The sequence below is a fragment of the Columba livia genome, chromosome 8 (assembly GCF_036013475.1).
Source record: "Columba livia isolate bColLiv1 breed racing homer chromosome 8, bColLiv1.pat.W.v2, whole genome shotgun sequence".
Lineage (NCBI taxonomy): Eukaryota > Metazoa > Chordata > Aves > Columbiformes > Columbidae > Columba > Columba livia.
The window spans coordinates 31,127,472-31,146,164 of record NC_088609.1 but is presented as its reverse complement, the minus strand read 5'-3'; the positions used below and the strand labels follow the sequence as shown (position 1 = coordinate 31,146,164).

The window sequence follows — 18,693 nt, the reverse complement described above, 5'->3', positions numbered from 1 at the left end:
CCATCTCAAACGCAGAGGTTGAAAAAAAAATTCTACTAGCCAAGGTACTTTGAGTTGTAATCTCATCAGGTGCACAAACGTATCACCTTGTGGCCCTATTTCTTACTGAAATCAGTAGAAATGTTTTGCATCCAGCTACGATGCCATAAATCTCTATTTTAAGAAGAAGAAAATAAATCTAGTTTCCATCCATAATCAAACACATCGTTGGCATAGCCTGCCTCAAAAATACTTTTGTTCTCAAAAAATTTATGAAGAGAACATCTTCCCTGTAGGAACAGTTCCCCCCATCTGCTCTTCCTTGTAAAGTGAAGGAGGTGAGGGAGAGGAATAAAAAACTTGACCTGTGACCACCTTTGGATGGAGCTTTCTGGCACAGAAATGAAGCAGCTCTGCTTCCAAGGCAGACTCGGGACCCTATTTCTGAACAAACTTTGCAGTCCAGGTACATTCTTTTCACAGTTTTCATGCACAGATGTTATATTCAGTGGTCCGCATGTTCTTTGATCTTAAAAAGGAAATAAATATAACGAGGACTTCTCACAGTTTGCTGGCGGAAGGAATCCTATCAGCTTTGTGGGATACAACAGTTGCAGAGGTACCTAAAAATAGTGTGGGCTTCACCGATTTTCTATTTGAAAAGCAGTGAAATATTGCCCTGCATTTAGGGCCCTGGGCTGAGTGCATCTCCTCTCTCGGCTGCATCTTCTTGTTTTCTCCAGCTGTGTACCATAAATATTTTACATAATTGGGCACGCTCCTGCCGTTCAGTGAAGGTGAGATACGGGTCTACCGCATTTCCTTTCGACTCATCTCCTGATTAAGAAAGTCATCAAAAAGAAAGCTTGCTTGAATTAGTAGTGGTTTATACGGATTTACAAGAGCCACATAATGCTCAGCATTACAAGAAATGGTCTCCCCTTCCTTTCTAATACCCTAATTTCCAAATACTCACAGGCAGCCAAAGCAGCGAGTTGAGCACGCCAGCAATGCTGCTGTAAATCCCTGGCATCGCACATCAATACGCTCTTTCATGTGAAATTAAAACCTCCTCATTGAGCATCAGGGGCAACAAAAGACAGGCACTCGAACAGCCAAAGGAAAAACAGCAAATGGGGAGAGAGGCGATTGGAACAAATTGGACTGAGTTAACCTGTCTGCTCAACTCGAACCAAAGGGCAGCTGGAGAAAAACATTTTCTGCTCGTCTGCTATCGTATCAAGCCACAAAAAGTCCCAGGAGGCTTATGAGCAGGTCCTGACCAACCGCAGGTGACGTTTGATGAATTTTGCTGTATTTAAGTCAGTTTTGATGGTAAAGCGGCTTGACATTTCAAACTAAAATGTATTATAGAAATGTTATCAATATTAAGATCAGATGCTTGATTTATTATTGGTTTTAATGAAATGCCCTGAATTCTACACGCATTGACATGCAAACCCCTTTGACTTGAGCGCTGTTTCCCATCACAACCAGCTGATTTCTCCAGTATGTAGGTGAGACTCAGGATAACACTTTGACTTGGCTCAAGCACCCACCCATCTTGCAATGTCAATAAAGTGCTGACAGTCCTCAGTTATAGTCTAGTTCTATGGCTGTGCTTGTGTCCCCAGGAAAAAAAAAGAGGAAATTAGGTGAGAAAAGGACCTCCCTGTTCATCAAATCCAATCTCCTTTTGCCACAAACAGTATAATTATTATATAACCCCTTTCATAGCGCATCAAGTTCCCTCAATCCTCCTCCCAGGAAATGTAAGAACCTCGTTACTCTGTTTAGGAGCCAATTTCTGGCTTAAGCTTGGACAACTCACAGCCTTTTGCTCTTGTGTCGACATCTGCGTTCGGCTTTATAGCTTTTCCCCCTCTGTTACGTACCCCCCAGCTCTCTCTGTACCCCTAAACCTCTGGGAAAACACCAAAGGGCCGCTCAGCTCGTTCCAACAAAAAGAACCACAAGATAAACCCAACAGCTCTAAAGACCAAACCGGACAAAAGCAGGAAAACCGGAGTTTTGCTGCACGGGCACCTGGAACCTGGTGGTGCCACAGGCCACAAAGGACACGGGCACCGAGCAGGATTCGCTGACCCTGGTCTGTCTCATTAATATTGAATCTGCTTGAAGGCCAAAAGTATTCTCCTCCCTTTCTGGCCAGGGTTATGCCAGGCACAAGGAAATCTTTGCTGCTGCTTGTGCTCGGGAAGAGGAATCTGCAGGGCAGACACCGTTAGCGCTCCAGATCTTCACCAGAACCGTGATGGATTTGCCGTGAACGTCTGAAACACCAATTACGTCCTCAAAATAGTATGAAATGTCCCAGCGGCACCTTGGTGCCCAAAGGTGGAAAAGAAATGGACATGGGACAAAATCAATGTAGCGATGTGCTCTGGGGTATAGGGGGGGAAGGTAATTTCCCACATTTGAAGAAAATAATTCCAGGAGACGAAAAATCACAACTTTTTTTCCTTCGTAAAATCCACAATAAAAACAGAGCATATTAAGCAGAAACGAGCCTACCAGAACTTCTGAATAACTTGCATTCTTCCACTGGAGCCCAGCCAGTTACCCTTGGAAAAAATTCCTGTTTACTTTGTAGTGAATGTGAGAGACACGCAGTCTGCCAGGAGCTGTTACGACAGTAAAAACACAGCCAGAGGCTGTCACAAGTGAGGAAATCACAGAGAAAGTTAATTTGTTAACTTCAAGGACAAAGATTAAAATAATATCCATTTGGTTAAAAGTTATTTACTTTATCACATAGAAGACTTGAGTTTACATGAAAGCTATTCTAGTTCAAAGGCAAATTTCAGATACTTCTTCAATAGCTAGCTTGTTTGTTAAATTTTAGTAGATTTGCAAAGAAAACTTCTATTCTTCTTGTTCTCAGCTTGGCTGAGATGAGTATTTTGCATTACAGCTGCATCTTGCTCCCACAAAGCCTCATTAGGAGTGCAGATGCCGGTGTCCTTGCTCAAGGCACCTCCCAAAATCTTGGGGGACAATTAGACACATTTGTACTTCTGGTTCTTCAGCAGTTTAATAAATATATAAACTATATCCAAAACTGCATGCCTGTAATTTCAGAAATCCCAGAAAACACATATTTCCAGTACCACAGGCCTGAATTCTGAAGCCTGATTAAGACAAGCTCATTCGAGAGGAAAAAGAGGGTAATGTGGAGCCCTTACAGCTCCTGCATTTTTGTACCATAAGTTTAGGTTTGTTCTTTTCTGATCTTCACCAAAGGTGAATGCATTTTTTAATCAGTTTCTGTACTTTTGTGTACAGTATTTTTATCCCTCCTTTCTCAGTAAAGCTTAATGTAAACCAGAAGCTTAACATAAATGCCCTTTCTCATGTGCATATATGTTCTTAATTCATCTTCTCATTTAACTTCTCTGTCTTTTATAAGCAACTTTCCTCTTCTCCCACACAGTAATCACAGGCTTATGATGTACAGATGGCTGCTGTCTCAAACCAGCCACGTGCACCCCAGCTGTCATAACTTCTTTCTGGCCCTGATATATTCTCCTATTGTCTATCTCATCCCTTTAAAGCACATTTTCGAGGCTTTGTTGTTTTGCTTTATTCTCAAGACCAAGAGCATGTTTAAGTCTTTTTTCCTGAACCAGAATCCAAGAGCCGGTGATCTGATAACCTTGTGATGGTAGTAAAAACAGGAGACAAATCTCACCTCAAAGAGACACTTGCGCGTATCAGGCCTTGTCAGAAACAGGAAATACCAGGACTCTTACGTAAAAGATTTCTAACTTAAATTTCCAGACCCAAGGGGCTGGAACGGCTTAAATACGGTTCAGATAAACATCCAGAAGTTCTGATGATTATCCAAACTCTTCAAGAATCTGGAAGTTTGGAGGTTCGCTCATCAGTGCTACCTTGAGAACATCCTGGAAGCCGCCTGCACCTTGGAGCCAGCAGCGATAAGGCCGTGCCCTTCGGAATAAAATCTCTGTTTAGAAGTCAAGTAACTTTACTTCGACTTTGGAAATGAGGCCAGTTTAATTCTCACTATGATTAACCACCCAGAGGCTCAATGCGGTTTGGCTAATCCATGTTAAAATCACATTTTTAGCTCATTTAGTTTATTGCTTAAGTGTCCCTGCAAAGGCGAGTCCTAAACCTCAGCAATATTAATTGGCCAAAAGAAAGGAGGCCTTGCATTTAAATAGTGTTTCTCCATCTGCTTCGTAACATCTTAACTTGGAAATCTGTTCAGCATAGCATGTTAGAGCATCAAAAAAAACATTTTAGGCTGTGACAGGCAAAAAGCTGGGGGGTTTGGTAAAATTACTCACAAAAATAACAAAGGAAAGTATTTTCAGATCTGGATCTCTGCAGCCAGCCTGAGCATTCAGGGGAGACTGGTGAGTTGGGGGTACATACAAATGTTCTGTAATAAGTGGGTGAAGGAAAATTCACTGTCTCTGGCTCCTTGCACTGCTTCTTACTGAAAATAAAGAGCCTGAATTTCCATTTGGTCTCAACCCCCGATTCACATAGATTTGGTTTTTTACCTTTAGAGGGCAAAAGTCTAGATGCATACAACTCAAGTCTTCCTCACGCTAGCTCTGTTAGCAAGAAATAACACATTTTTGCCAAGAACCTGATCTATTTTCTTCTAGCTTACTAGTTGTAGCACTCACAAACCTCTGTGCCACCACCAAACCGTAGACACACCAAGCCATCTATTTATTCCCACTTATTTCATGGACTTCAGACAAGGGCTTTTGCATTTGCTGAATACTATTTACAGGCCCAGACTGTCAAACCTGAATCCAAATTGCTCAACTCCAAACCACCTCTTGCCAGCTATTGCTATTAATGAGCTCAAAGCAATCAGCAGCTCTGCTCATCAAAAGCTCCAGAACAGTGTGTCTGACCAAGCCTTTGCCTATTTTTCCCCAATTACACTAATTGGTCTCGTAGGGGATGTTGATTCTTCCTTCACACCTTGTGCCTCCTTTCCCATGCTGGACTCTCATAGCGTTATTCAAAACATCCAAACCTGTCCACCACATCCCATAACCTCGTATATCTCCCAGATCAGTGACCACCCTTAAATAACCCTAATTACTGGTTATGTCACTTTCTAGCATTTCTTTAGAAAGAAACAGCATTTATGCTTCTCGTAAGTCAGGATTTTATACGCCAGCCCTGCTGGATTTAATATTTTCTCAAAGATGACTAAGAGGAGCAAAACTCTATTTATAGAAAAACTCTTAGGGGGTTTTAACGGGCTCTCACGCAAAGCCATTGTTTTGCTTTCTTATTTGTTGTCCCTGTGGAACTATAACCCCCAGCTCTAAATTGCCCACTCACATCTATTCATATGCGGCAATGAATTCCAAGACACCGCAGCTGGCTGCTAGTGCCAAAACGCTGCACGGATGTCTACTGCCAACTGGAATATTTTAACTTCAAAGGAAAAGATTAATGAAGATTATGGAAATGATGCTCAGTCTCTGCATTTCCACTGACCCGTTTTTCCCCCCACGTACCACACAATGATTTGTTAAACTACGTGTTAGCAGATCCACTGTGAATCCACCGCAGTAGTGGAAATGGACAGAGAGAAAACACGGTAACTGTACTTTGATAATGTATCTAAACACATGAAAGTCAATTTGATCTATGAGATCAGCAATGACAATGTCAGCAATATGCAAACTTTTTATCTTATTTCAGTCCTTCAAAGTATCTTGAAGTTCTGTGACGCATTTATTGCATTGATGCCTATTCTATCTATCCCTATCAACCCCATCTTGACCTACGTTACCAAAACATTTATTTAAAGACATGAAGCACGTGCCAAATCCCAGTTACTTGCAGAGACTTGGCACAAGCCACCTGGGGACATATTAACCATGTCCCTGGGAGCATGATCATCTAAGCACTTTTTCAGCTGGATGGACAACCAGGTGGGTAGACTGTAACTCCTCTTCTGTGTTTCAATGAAAAGTTCTCCCTTCCATGTAACACTAAAAGGGTTTCATTTAGTTTTTCAGTGTATTCTGGAAGATGCTGGTCGAAGGATGTTGGAATCATTCAGATGTGCAAATGTCCTCCATGTGCCATTCAGTGAAGTCAGCGCTGATTTTGACAGAATATTTAACACAATTAATGCAGCTGATTTTATCACTGTAGTGATGTGGAAGAGTTCAAGACATTGTGATAGAAAAATTGCCTGAGAAAATAATTCATAACTAGGTTTTGGTGGTTTTTTTGCTTGTTTGATTGATTGGAGGGGCAAGGGGGTTAAGATCAGCTGTAAACAGAGCAAGCATTGCTGCCACAATGAGTGGAAACCTGAAGGAAAAGGTTGTGGGAAAGTCTTTGTCAGGGTTGCCATATACCCAAGTAATTTGGTTTATAACCAGTCTCTTAGATATGCTAAGTTGTGAAGGAAAAGCGTAGAAAATGTTCCATCAGTCATTTCCCCCAAGGCCTGTTTATTTTCCTCACAATATCAAACTTGAAAAACCAGATTGTTTGGCTGAGCCAGGCAGGCAGCAGCCAGTGGTGATGCAGCGTGGAAAGGGAAATCCCCCTTTCCCTGCCTTAATTACCCATACCTTTGATTAGACCAACCCAACAGGACTTACTCAAATACATCGGATGTAACAAATACAGATAACTCATTGTACAGAACCACCCCTCTTCCAAACAAGCAGAATTGGGGTGGTGTTCACATTCACGGTACAGGATTTGAAAAGCTACTTATGGTCCTTAAATAAAAATAAAAAATAATAATAATTACAAAAATTTTTAGATATCTGAAGTTAGGTATAAGTCATCTCATCCTTAGAATCAAAGTCTTCTTAGTCAGTAAATGAGGTTACCCAGACTTTGCTGGGGTGATACTTTGGTTCTATTTTGTTTAAATGTAGATGTATTTGCATTTCAAAACAACTCTTTAAGTCTTATTACATATTGATGCAATTGCAAATACAGCAGACAAGTTTTAAAAGAATTTTTTGTGCTGACATCTATTTTGGAGGGATTTTCAATGCCAGACAATGTGCCCATGTTGGGTAAGTGTTTTTCTTTTCATTTACCTGGTTTCAAGTAATATTTTCTCCAGGATATGTATGCAGCATCTTACAGATAAGAACAGTTACAAAGGTATTCTCAGTGCCAGAGGAAAAAGATGATAAATCCGTTGGAGTATCTCAATAACCTCCTGTCTACCCAGTGGGCACAAAGTGAAGATTTTAGCTAGTACAGAGACAGCCACGTTATCTAGAGCTTCCTAAACTTGTCCTGTGCCAGCCGGGGGGACCCAAAGCTTCATCACGGTGTGATCACAAACCTGATACACTAACGCAAGCCGGCTTTTAATTTCTGGTACGTAAGAATCTGAATGAACAACTTTTTTGTTCCTTGCCAATCAAGACTTACGTGCCCTGCAATTACAGTTGACAACAGATGGAAAATTGCAGTGACTAAACCCCAGAAGCTGGTGCTTTTCTAATTTTAAATTAGTAGTTTAGTGGATTAAGGTTAAACATTTGCCTATTGCTGGATCACCCTGAAAGTATGTTAAACACTGGGTTAGGGAACAGCCCTGTGAGTAGCTGAGCAAACATAGAATCTGGAACCAAACCTTGGTTCACGGGTACAAAAAGAGCAGAGAGACTCAAACAAAACTCCTACACAAATGAGCTTCTCTGTGTTTTGTTAGAAGCATCATACAACAGTATGCAAAAAACCCCATGCTCGTGAATGTTTTGCACATGCAAATCCAGCCCAGCTGAAGAGCTGACTTGGATTTTGATCTTTAAAGGCTGAGGAATGGTTCTGATTCCACCATAAGATGGGGAGAGGTATGGAAAGCCCAAAGGAAAGACGGAGAGATGGTCTGCGGATCCTGCTGCCAGGAATCCATATAAAAGTGGAGGCAGATCCTGCATGATGCACCCAACTCCCTGCCAGGGCAGCAGCCACCCTGTAAAGTAACCAGCAAGGCCACAGCCATCGTGGCTGCTTATTACTTACAGTGAGCAGAATTACAGGAAAAGTTGCCACGAGCTGCAGCATTTCAAAGCAGGACTGATAAGCAGGAGCATATCTGCTGTTTGGCGACCTTCAAAACAGAGGGAAAGGAAACATTTTAGGTCAGGTGAGGGAAAGAGGAACCGAGGCAACAGGAGCATGATGAAAAGGTAACAAAGTAATCGAGGTATAAGTCTAAAACTAGAAGTTATGGGGCTTTTGTCATTCATATCATCAGAATTTCTTTTGTCTTACGCAACTCTCAGCTGGATTTACAAGATGCCAGAGGGAAGTGTTGGAAAGGAGATAACCCCAGCCATAAATAACTGAGAATAAAACAAACAGGAGATTTCAAGGCTTTGCTGATTCAGTAAGAGGCATGAAATTCCTCTCACTGTTTAAACACTTACTCAAAATAGAACTATTAAGAGCTAAAAGTAAGTGTGTTAGGAAACTAGAGTATGCTGACAGCCCTCATTGATCTAATACTCTTGTTTAATCTTTAAAAAAGTGTAGGAACGGGAATGTGCAAGCCCTAAATTGCAAAGCCAGCATCTGCAAACCTTCATTCAGGGTTCCTAATCGCTGTCTGATTCAACCAGACACGTGGCGCTCTTTATTTCTTATTTGTGCGTATTCAGGCACAGTGACTGGTGTTATCACATGCCTGGGGAACGGCCTTTTTTTCAGGGAGGTGTTGGCTGATTTCCATTTTGTTTTTAGGAGGTCAGTGGTTTGGGACCGGACTGAAACATTTCAAAGACAGCACAAACAGTTCTTTTCTTTCAAATGAACCTCGGGGAAAAATAACGGCCTGGCCATTGCACAATGTTAAGAGTTACAGCCCGACTTCCGCCAGCACTTTGATCCATGACTTACACTAACGACAATACGATTCCACAGCCCTCAAGGTGCAGTTCAGCATCTCGAAATGATCAGAAACTGCTTTGTAGCTCCAAGACCAAAGGCAGACGCTGTTTCCGAGCATGTACATGTAATACAAGGAAGACAGTGAGTGGTACAGAAATAGTCTTCAGAGCCTCTGGATTAATTTTAAAGAGTACAGTAATGCTCTGCAATGCTCTAGGTCATTGGTTTTATATACAAAATTGTACTGTGCTTTAATTGCACAATCTGTGGCAAGTACATAAGCAAAAGTCCCTAGGAAGACACTGCAAACACAAAGACAAAAGGGGATGAACAATGTTTTAAGCTCTCTCCTAAAACAACATGATACACATTATGATTAGAAGATGCACTAAATAGCCTAGATCCACTAAAATACAGATCCAGGCACGTCTCTATTTCACATCAAGATAATGATACCCTAAAACATGGATAATGGCACTAATTTCCCCATGGCAGAGAAGATAAATGTCTGTTGACAATGAACACGGTAACCTCAAGAGACACTGAACACGATAACCTCAAAAGACACTGAGGTGACCCTGGCAGGCCTCTGACTTCCAATGCTGTTAGAAGTATTTATTATAGATACTATGCTATTAAACCCCTTTGAGTCATCCAAACAAATCCCCTATTTTGTTATTAGATCACCAGAAGGAATTAGTCCACCAGGATGTTCCTTACTTTAACTGACAGCCCTGTATCCCTAGAAAATAAGTTCACAATATTTCCCAGCGTATTCATTGAATATTATTGCCAGCACTGTGAAATCTCTTTTCTGCCACTTGAAAAACAAACAAACAAAAAAATCAGGCATAACCTAAAATAGGAAGAAACAAAGGAAACCACAAGCACACACAACAGCCTGGACTTCCTGCTCCTTCCTCAGCACCGGGTTTGTGTTTCCCCTCGCCGCTGTTCAGATGTCGGGAGAGGTCAGAACATCAGCTGTAAATCACCCGCGTTCTCAGGCAGCTGAGGGTGCAATAACTCACTGCTCGTCTCTGCATTTGGGAGCAGCAAGCACCCTTTTTTCCCAGCTGTGTTTCACTAACTGCAAAAAGATGCTTGAAGAGGTCTAGATATGGTCCTACTGGTATCGGTAGCTAATCTCCAATTGATTTCGCTGGAGAAAGACCGCATTCAAAATACAGTTTTGTATTCACCCCATCCTTCCCTTGCTCATGCAAGAGCATCCTGTTCCTCAGTGGAAAGTGGAGAAGACCCTGTGGGCAGAGCAAAGAAAACACAAATCCTCTGGGAGAAAGGGGAAGAAGCAGGGGAAAAGAAAAATAAAAAAGAATGGATTTGGGGTAGAAGAATAGGCAGGGATAAAGTATTTTGGTGTATTATCTGTGCGGCTGTGACCACATCATGTGTCATTTGTAGCACACATCCCACGTTTGACTAACAGGAGCTGTAGTTATTCTTCACCTGTACTTTTGTTAACTCTGCACACAGCAAACCCAGCTCAGGGCAACGTAGAAAAATGGGGCTTATATATACCTGGAGGCAACTTTTGGTAGTTCCTAAGGATGTACCTGACTTGATCACAAATTTTTTCCCCATCAGACAATCTGTAAGATCCCAAAGTCCAGCGACTCATGCCGAAGGGTTAACAAGTCCTCAGCTCTCTTGCTTCTATCTATAGAGCACAGAGCATTCCAGTCACCAATGTAGTTTCACTGAAATGGGTAGAAAGAGGTGGTTGGTTCTTCAGCACCTTGTGTTTTAATTGCTTGTAGAAGGTCCTAGCATGCTAAAAAATATTGAGCAATTCACCTACTTGAATATAAACGCTTATTCCAGGTAAATAAATGCAGCAGGTAGGTAAGTAACAGTTTGATTTCATCAACATCACCCTCACCAAATTACGGAGTATTTTAGCTTGGAAATTGTGTGGGTTTAGCTGGGCCTGACACACAACTGCAGAAGTTGGATATCAGCCTCGAGAAAAAGCAAGTCCATATGTTAGATGACTCGGTTGCTTTTTAGGGATGCACAGAAACCTTTCAACATCTTGTTAACCAATATTTCTCATGTTGCACCAGAACAACGGGAGACTGAGTGTGCCTGCAGCAATCCACGGAGAATTCTCTTTATGCAGTGGCTGGTTTTGCCTTGTTTAAACACCGAGAAAACAGGCTGATGTGATTTCAGACCCCTTTCCCTTTTCCACCACTAACCTAGAGCTGTTTGTGGATCCAAGGGAAGAACACACAATGTGCACTCAACCAGACACAGCTGAACTGCCTGCAGCCAAAATACAAAAGATTGGATATGTAATTTATTATTTTTTTTTTGTATTATAATCATTCTGTCATGTATAATGGATGCACAGGCATCGTTTGGGCTTTTGAAAACCTAAAGCAAAGCTTTATTTGATTCCTGTAAATCTCAGGGGCTTCAAATTGAAGCATTCCCTTCTGTCAGCAGCACAAAGCTTAGCAATGAAATTCCACAGCCCAAATAGGACTTTTAAGCCTTAATTATACTTTAAAAACAGGTTGTCATTAATGATTTTGTTATTTTCAGCGGCATATGAGCTACAAGAGCTTTAATACGTGTGTAAGCCCATAAGGGGTATGGGCAGGAAGGGACCAAACAACAAATCACCCCCAAATTCCAGGTTTTTTTCAGATGCATTTAAGACTAAAAGTTTTGGAAGATCTAAGAGTAGAGGAGGCTAAAGGTTTGAGGGGGGGAGGGTGCAGAATTTATGGCTGTGGAAGCAATTGGTTGGAGTCGGGGGCAATGGGGAGTCGGGGGCAATGGGGAGTCAGGGGTAATGGGGAGTCGGGCGCAATGGGGAGTCAAGGGCAATGGGGAGTCGGGGACAATGGGGAGTTCGGCGCAATGGGGAGTCGGGGGTAATGGGGAGTCGGGTGCAATGAGGAGTTGGGGGCAATGGGGAGTCAGGGGCAATGGGGAGTCGGGGGCAATGGGGAGTCGGGGGCAATGGGGAGTCAGGCGCAATGAGGAGTCAGGGCAATGGGGAGTCAGGGACAATGGGGAGTCGGGGGCAATGGGTAGTCGGGGGTAATGGGGAGTCGGGCGCAATGAGGAGTCGGGGGCAATGGGGAGTCAAGGGCAATGGGGAGTCGGGGACAATGGGGAGTTCAGCGCAATGGGGAGTCAGGGGTAATGGGGAGTCAGGTGCAATGAGGAGTTGGGGGCAATGGGGAGTCAGGGGCAATGGGGAGTCAAGGGCAATGGGGAGTCAGGGGCAATGGGGAGTCGGGGGCAATGGGGAGTCAGGGGCAATGGGGAGTCAGGCGCAATGAGGAGTCAGGGCAATGGGGAGTCAGGGACAATGGAGAGTCGGGGGCAATGGGGAGTCGGGGGTAATGGGGAGTCGGGCGCAATGAGGAGTCGGGGGCAATGGGGAGTCGGGGGCAATGGGGAGTCAAGGGCAATGGGGAGTCGGGGGCAATGGGGAGTCAGGGCTTTTCGCTTAGAAAAAGCTTGGAGGGAGGCGAAGGGGCCACACGAAGATTCCAAGAACAGACACTGTGAAGTCCCTCCCTAACTGAAGGGAACAGCCAGGCTTAAAGATAAAATGGATAAAAATAATTCAGAGAAAAAAACTTAGTTTCTCTGCTTGACAAGACAACTAACATCTCATAACGCCACACATCAAAGTATCTCAAGTATGTGGCTTCGTTTTCTTCATGAGAAAACCAGAAATGTTGTCAGCCTTGTTTTATAAACAGGCAGTCTGGCCAAAGACCAGGTGACATGCCCAGAATAGGCCGTGAAATCTGTGGCTGAGGTGGGAAAGGGTCAGGGTCCATCTTTTTCAGGTGACATAACCACAAGATCACCGTTGCTTTCCTAAATGAATATCGTGTTTTCACATTGCTGGCTTTGAGCCACGGTGCCCAAATTGTGATCAAAGCTTTGCGCGCCTGGCATCTGGGGCATCCACCACATGATTTCTGCGTGGTTCCTTTACAAAGGGAGAGGCCAGTGACCGCGCTTAGATCCAGATTTGCAGTTTTTGAAGCGCTCAGTGCAGAAATGCCAGTTCTGAGAGCCGTGGTTCTTTGTGCCACTGTTGCCTGCAAGAGATACAAGCCCTCCAGCAAATAACAACCCTTGTCGTAAGATCTCCAAGGTCATAGGCCTCCGTTTGCAGCCGTAATTTCAGTCCCGATAAGTTTTTAGCCAGGAGAAAATTCCCGCAGCTCAGCCACAACACGACTATCCAGAAGAGGGAGTGCATACATTGCATACACAGATGGAAATCAAGATCTTGCCAGCTACATCCTCACTGCGGAGCATAGAGGTTCTGCAAACACCCAGCTGGATCTTCCACGCTGCCACATGTCCAGTGCTGCGTACAGCTCAGGGAAATACCCACTGCACAGCTCAGCCAACAAGATATTGCTCCTTTTTGCTGTGTGGACGCTTGAGGTGTCCTGAAATGTTTTCAAATGAAAACATATTGATTTTTGCTTTTTGGTAGGCTTGCTTTATATATTGGCTTGCTGGTCAAAATTAATTTCTCCAGCTATAATTTAAGTCAGCTTGGTTCCAAGTCCCTCTCAATTGTTCTTGCTCCCTGATTTGATAAGTAACTTGCAGAATGCAAACTCATAGTTAATTGTCCTGACTTACTCAAGAGTGCAGCTTATAAATTCAGTTTCTGTGCACAGCAGAGTTTTTGCGGGTAGAACTTGCACTTACCTTTGTCTGGTTTTGCAACTACAGACCCAAACAGTACCTAGACAGCAGAGTAGGTGCCCTTGACAATTAAAAAGGCAGTCGACCACAAGAATGAAGCCACAGGCAACCACCAGGTACAGACATTAACCTGTTAGACCTGCGTTATGAACAGGAAGGAAGAAATGGGCAGGCATATTACAGCAAGTTTCTAAAGAAAACAATTCTGATCATGTTTTCCTTAATTTCTACATTGAGATTTGTCCCCTCCATCTCCCTCAACACACGGTGTTCAACATCCCACCGAATTATGTTCTTTTTATATTGGGCTAAATCTCTGACTTCAGTTTGACTTTATTCCATTTTGTTCATCTTTCCTTTCTCTCTAGCTCAGAAAAAAAAACCCCACAAGACTAAATTTTGAAAGAAGGACTGAAAAGCTATTTTAACTTTGTTTAGCTGCTGGCAACAGTATAAAAAGTAATAACAGGATTATTTATATCATTATTACCTCTTTTTCTGTGCCTTCCTTACTTAACCTCTCTTTTTTTTAACGTCTTTTATAGATTATCAAGAGCTTGTATTCTGTTGACTTTTGTTATTCATTAAAAATGAAGTTCAAGGTCATTGTAGCTACAACTGATACATACAGGTTGTTATGATGGTTTTGAAAACGAGTAACTTTCATTGTAGGGCAGTAAGTTTTTGAAAAGAAAAAAACTGAAGCACTGCCTGTGCTTCATTATTAAGCAATTCTGTATAACTGGGTTAAAAAGTCACTGCTGTTATTTGAATTATTGGTATGCTATACTGCTTCATCTTGCTCAACCTGCACCCTCTTTCTGCACAGGAACTAAAATAGCAAGGGCAGGTAACAACTCCCGCTTATCTTCGGCAAGGTAAATAACTGAGGAAGTAATCAGTATTAACTTGCAATTTATTAACACTGTTTCAGCTCTGTTATCAAGTCCTGGAAAGTTTAAGGCCCAGGCTGAGATCTCTGGCTTGAGAAGGAGCAAAAGGAGCCCAAGGAGGCGTCTCTTATATCGGTCTTGGTTGCAGAAGGTACTTATTAATATTTCTTTTGGAGGCTGGGAGAAGAGGCAGCAATGGCACGCCACTCTGTCTATGTTTCTATTCCCTTTTAATGTGTTTCTTCTCCCTTTTAACATGTTTCTTCTCCCTTTTAACTGACCTTCCGCGGTGCTTTTTAGGCAAGAGCCAGCAGTAGATTTTCCTTGCTGATAGAAAGTCATTCTGACTCATTTCCACAGAACTCCCCAGGTTTTTCCGGCGTAAGCACCGCAGAACTTGCACCTCAATGCTTGGCAAAGACACTGGCTTTTGTTCAGTAGCGTCCAAAGGCCTAATAAACCACCTAATTATTTGCAATCAAACATGCAGTAAAGCCATCTGCAACAGATTCAGCGTATCAGCTGCCTCAACCTGTCGCTGCAGTTGCTGTGAATGGGGGGGAAGTTCAAAGGCTTGGAAAAAATAATCCTCCTCTGGTTAGATGCATCAAACAAAAGAAAGGAACAGCAGTAAATGACTAGTTGAATAACTAGTATCAACAACAACAGTCATGGAAAGTGGAAAATGACGACAAAACTTGAACGCAGTGCCGCAGAGTGCGTGAATTCTGATACAGAGCAATGAATTGCCCCCACCTGACTTTGCTTTCTTTCAAAGACCAGGGTATGTTGTTCCTTTTATTGCCTGCTCCAAGGATGGATTTGCTAGTTTTCTAGAAGCTGAACCCGTTTCCAGTTGTTATTTTTATTTTACTTCAAGGTCGAGCTAAGGTTCAGCTGAAAAATAAAACCAACACCCACAATAAACATAAAATGTACACCGTGCTGGAATCCAGTGCAAGCTTTTCTATGGGAGTTTCCCCTGAGAAGAAAACAAGTCTCTGCTTGTTGACCCAATTTCTGGGCTGAAGTGCAGAAAGAACAAAAAGCTGCAGAACATCTCCTTGTCACACAAACCAGCTGTTCTTAGCTTAACGTAGGAGCTGAGGCTCTCTGTATAATCATTAGATTCTTCCAAGTTACTCAAACTTTGAGACCTTTCTCTTTCTGTTGAGCCCAGAGGGTGTCTTGGTTCACAGGCTGTAGCAATAACTTCCAAAAATACTTATAAAATAGTTCTCTGGAATAGCTTGCAGGTTTGACCCTTACTCCTTGGGTTTTTGCAGGTATGTTAAAAGCAGGGCAATCCATTTACCTGTCTGATCTGATAAGAAAATTCATTTCCTTCTCAGTTTGGATTTTTATAAATATGAATGCATGATGCTCGCTATCAAAGATAATGAACACTTCATAAGGCTTAGGCCCCAGATTTTCACCAGCAAGATGATACTAACACTGACAGTTCTATTTTATCTTTTGTTTTCGAAGTTGTCAAGTAAACTCGACGCTTCCAAAGACATTCACAGCATATTTGAGGTCCTATCAGGTTGTTTGAAAAAAGAACTACAAAACTTCAACGTATCTTTCTTTGCCTTTATATTATCCGAATGAACAGGACACAGAAAGGTTGAACAGAGGTAAGGAAGAAAATCCCGTTGCATGGTTGCTTGCACAATTCCCATCTCCCATGTTTGGAAAGACCACAACCATCGGATGTGTTCCTGGAGAGAGTGCGGAGCTCTTGGGGGTTTAGTTTCACTTGGTTTGAGGGTTTTTAGGAGTCCTTAAACCTTATCAGCTCCCAGCAGAGGACCCCACAAAAAACCCCGAACCAACAATAACAAAACCCAAGCTTGCCCGCACATCCCTGTTCTGTATGGTTGGGGGGGGCTTTTAATTTTTTCACTAGATCATTTGCTAATTGGCCAGAATGACACAAGACATTTAACGAAGCAGATCTGTGCCTTTCCTGCAAAGCTGAGCCACCAGGGCAGTAAAATGCAACAACTCGCATTTCAGTTCTCCAAGTACTTTCATTATTCCGGTTCTGTGGTAGACCTGTGATTTTGCAGAGAGTTTTCTCTCATTGGAAATCTACTCGAACCACCAGTTCAGCAATAGAGTACAAAAGCAAATGGTTCTCAAAAAGGTCTGAGAAAGGGACAAGAGAAAAAGGCATGGCCAAGCAGATGAAGGGACATCATCAAAAAGCTGAAGTCAAGTTCAAATGAAGCCAACAGGAAGCACCGCAAACTCTGGCAGGTTAAACATAAAACACAACACAAAACATTAAGGCAGGCCAAGCCGAACTTCTTTTTGTAAAAGGCAAAGATGAGGCTATTGAACAAAGACAGAACTGAAGTGTGAGCTGATGTCAGGATCAGACGGTGTTCCCCTAAGCGACTGGTGACAGATTGGGAAGGATGTCAGGGATGTGACTGATGGATTAGTAACAAGGGCACAGAGCGTCTCTCTTGAACCTGGGAACCTGGGAAGAGCAAGTAACGCATCAACTTGTAACACGGGTATTAGCAGAGATCTGGAAAACTCCGGAGCAGGGTATCTGACATCTGAACCAGACATTTTAATGTCAAAAGCTTTGGTTTTAAGACTAAGGATCTGAAGTCTGACAAAACCCAGTGGGAGGCGCAGGGTTCCTGTGGGCACGTTGCTCTCATGGGCTTCTCCTCGAATCTGGATAACCATGGACTGGAACAGAGGGGTTTTGTGTATTTTCCAAAGCTAACCCCCACCTGCAACAGTATTACAGTAAGTACTGTCTTGAAGTAAGTCATAAATTACTAGGACTAGCCTTCTGGTCTCTGAAATAAAGGATAATTTCTCCTTCTCTTTTGAGGTACCCCAGCAATGTTGCAGGCATTGGTTTTAATGTTTGATTTTGGAAGCTTCAAGGTGACCACATACCAGAGCCATTCAGAAGATGAATGTTTCTCCAGTTACTTTTGAATCTTTTGAATATGTATGTTTGTAGGTTTCTTTTTTTCTTTTTAAAGTAGTAAGTTCTTTCAGCATTGACACATGCATTCTGTCTCAGAACACTTTTCAGAACTAGATCTTCACATTTTGTAATATGTAGTGCAATTAAATACACTTAAAGGACAAATATATTTCGTATTCAATCTATTCTGGCTGGAGTCTCTCTCCCACAAGTTCTAAGAATGAATCAGGTCTTGCTCTGCACTTTCTCCTCTACCAAACTCAGTCCATGAAGACAGATCGATTTATAATTTTCTCCTCCTTATTAATAGATCTTAGCTATCCATATGAGATAATTCACATTTATTTTGTCTAGCTATATTTGAGTTCTCTTGATTTTATACAGATGAACTGCAATCAGTTATGAGAGGGGAAAAACAGTATAAACTTGTTCAAGAAAAAGATCAGTGTTGCTACACTCAAGATGTTAAAAGCACCTGGGTCCCTTTATAGTCATCCCCATGTGTGTACACGGTTTTAAGAGCTGCTATAATTACCCAGAACAAAAATGCACCATCAATTTGTGTGCGAGTGTGTAGACCCCATCTGCTATTCTGAGCAAAATGGGTGTGGAAAGAAAAATACTGGAGAAGTTACTCCTGAAACAAGAAAAAGACTGATTAAAGTAAGCACACAAACCCTTTGTCATGTGAGTAATCCCTTCCCCTGCAAATCATTTAACTGACGTCAGGTGACGCTCCCTGTGAGAGCCCGGATTAGTTACGTGACCAAAGGCTTCCAGGGTTAGGTCCAAACATTATTCCAGAAAGAGTCCTTACAGGTCTGCAAGATAATCTTAATTATTTTGCCCTTTGTAAAGTACTCATTCAACTGCAAGTCCCTCTGATAAATCTAATTTCTTCTCTAGGTTTTCTATTGGGTTTAGTTATTTTCTTGCACTCATAGTGATTGTAACAGTGAGGTAAGGTTTAATTCAGAAAGACAAGGGAACCCTGTTGCAAGAATAGCTTACATTTAACTTCTGATATAAGCCTGGCTTTAGTTCATCATTACAAAGGATCAGAGGTGTTCAAGCAATGGCAGTATATTGCTAATATTTCCCTTGAACTGCTCGATATAAAATTCCAGTGTCAAATTATTACATCATAAATGCACAAATCTGGCTTGCACGAAGCCTTAGAGCTTTTAATACATAAATTACAGAAAAGTCTCCTTTTCTCATATAGTTTCAATAACATTA

At 42.2% G+C, this 18,693-nt stretch overlaps 1 long non-coding RNA gene across 3 annotated transcripts in view; it reads right to left on the bottom strand.

Annotated features, from left to right (window-relative positions):
- Positions 1 to 18,693, bottom strand: part of LOC110361749 (uncharacterized) — an 88,054-nt gene that overhangs the window by 24,851 nt on the left and 44,510 nt on the right. For 2 of the 3 annotated variants that reach the window (XR_010474413.1, XR_010474412.1), the window contains 2 exons: positions 8,890 to 8,984; positions 8,014 to 8,101 (listed from right to left, as the gene is read on the bottom strand). This is a non-coding gene — a long non-coding RNA (uncharacterized LOC110361749). Of the gene's footprint in view, positions 1 to 8,013; positions 8,102 to 8,889; positions 8,985 to 13,200; positions 13,338 to 18,693 lie in introns of those variants that run through there. The other variant, XR_010474415.1, reaches the window with a different exon arrangement.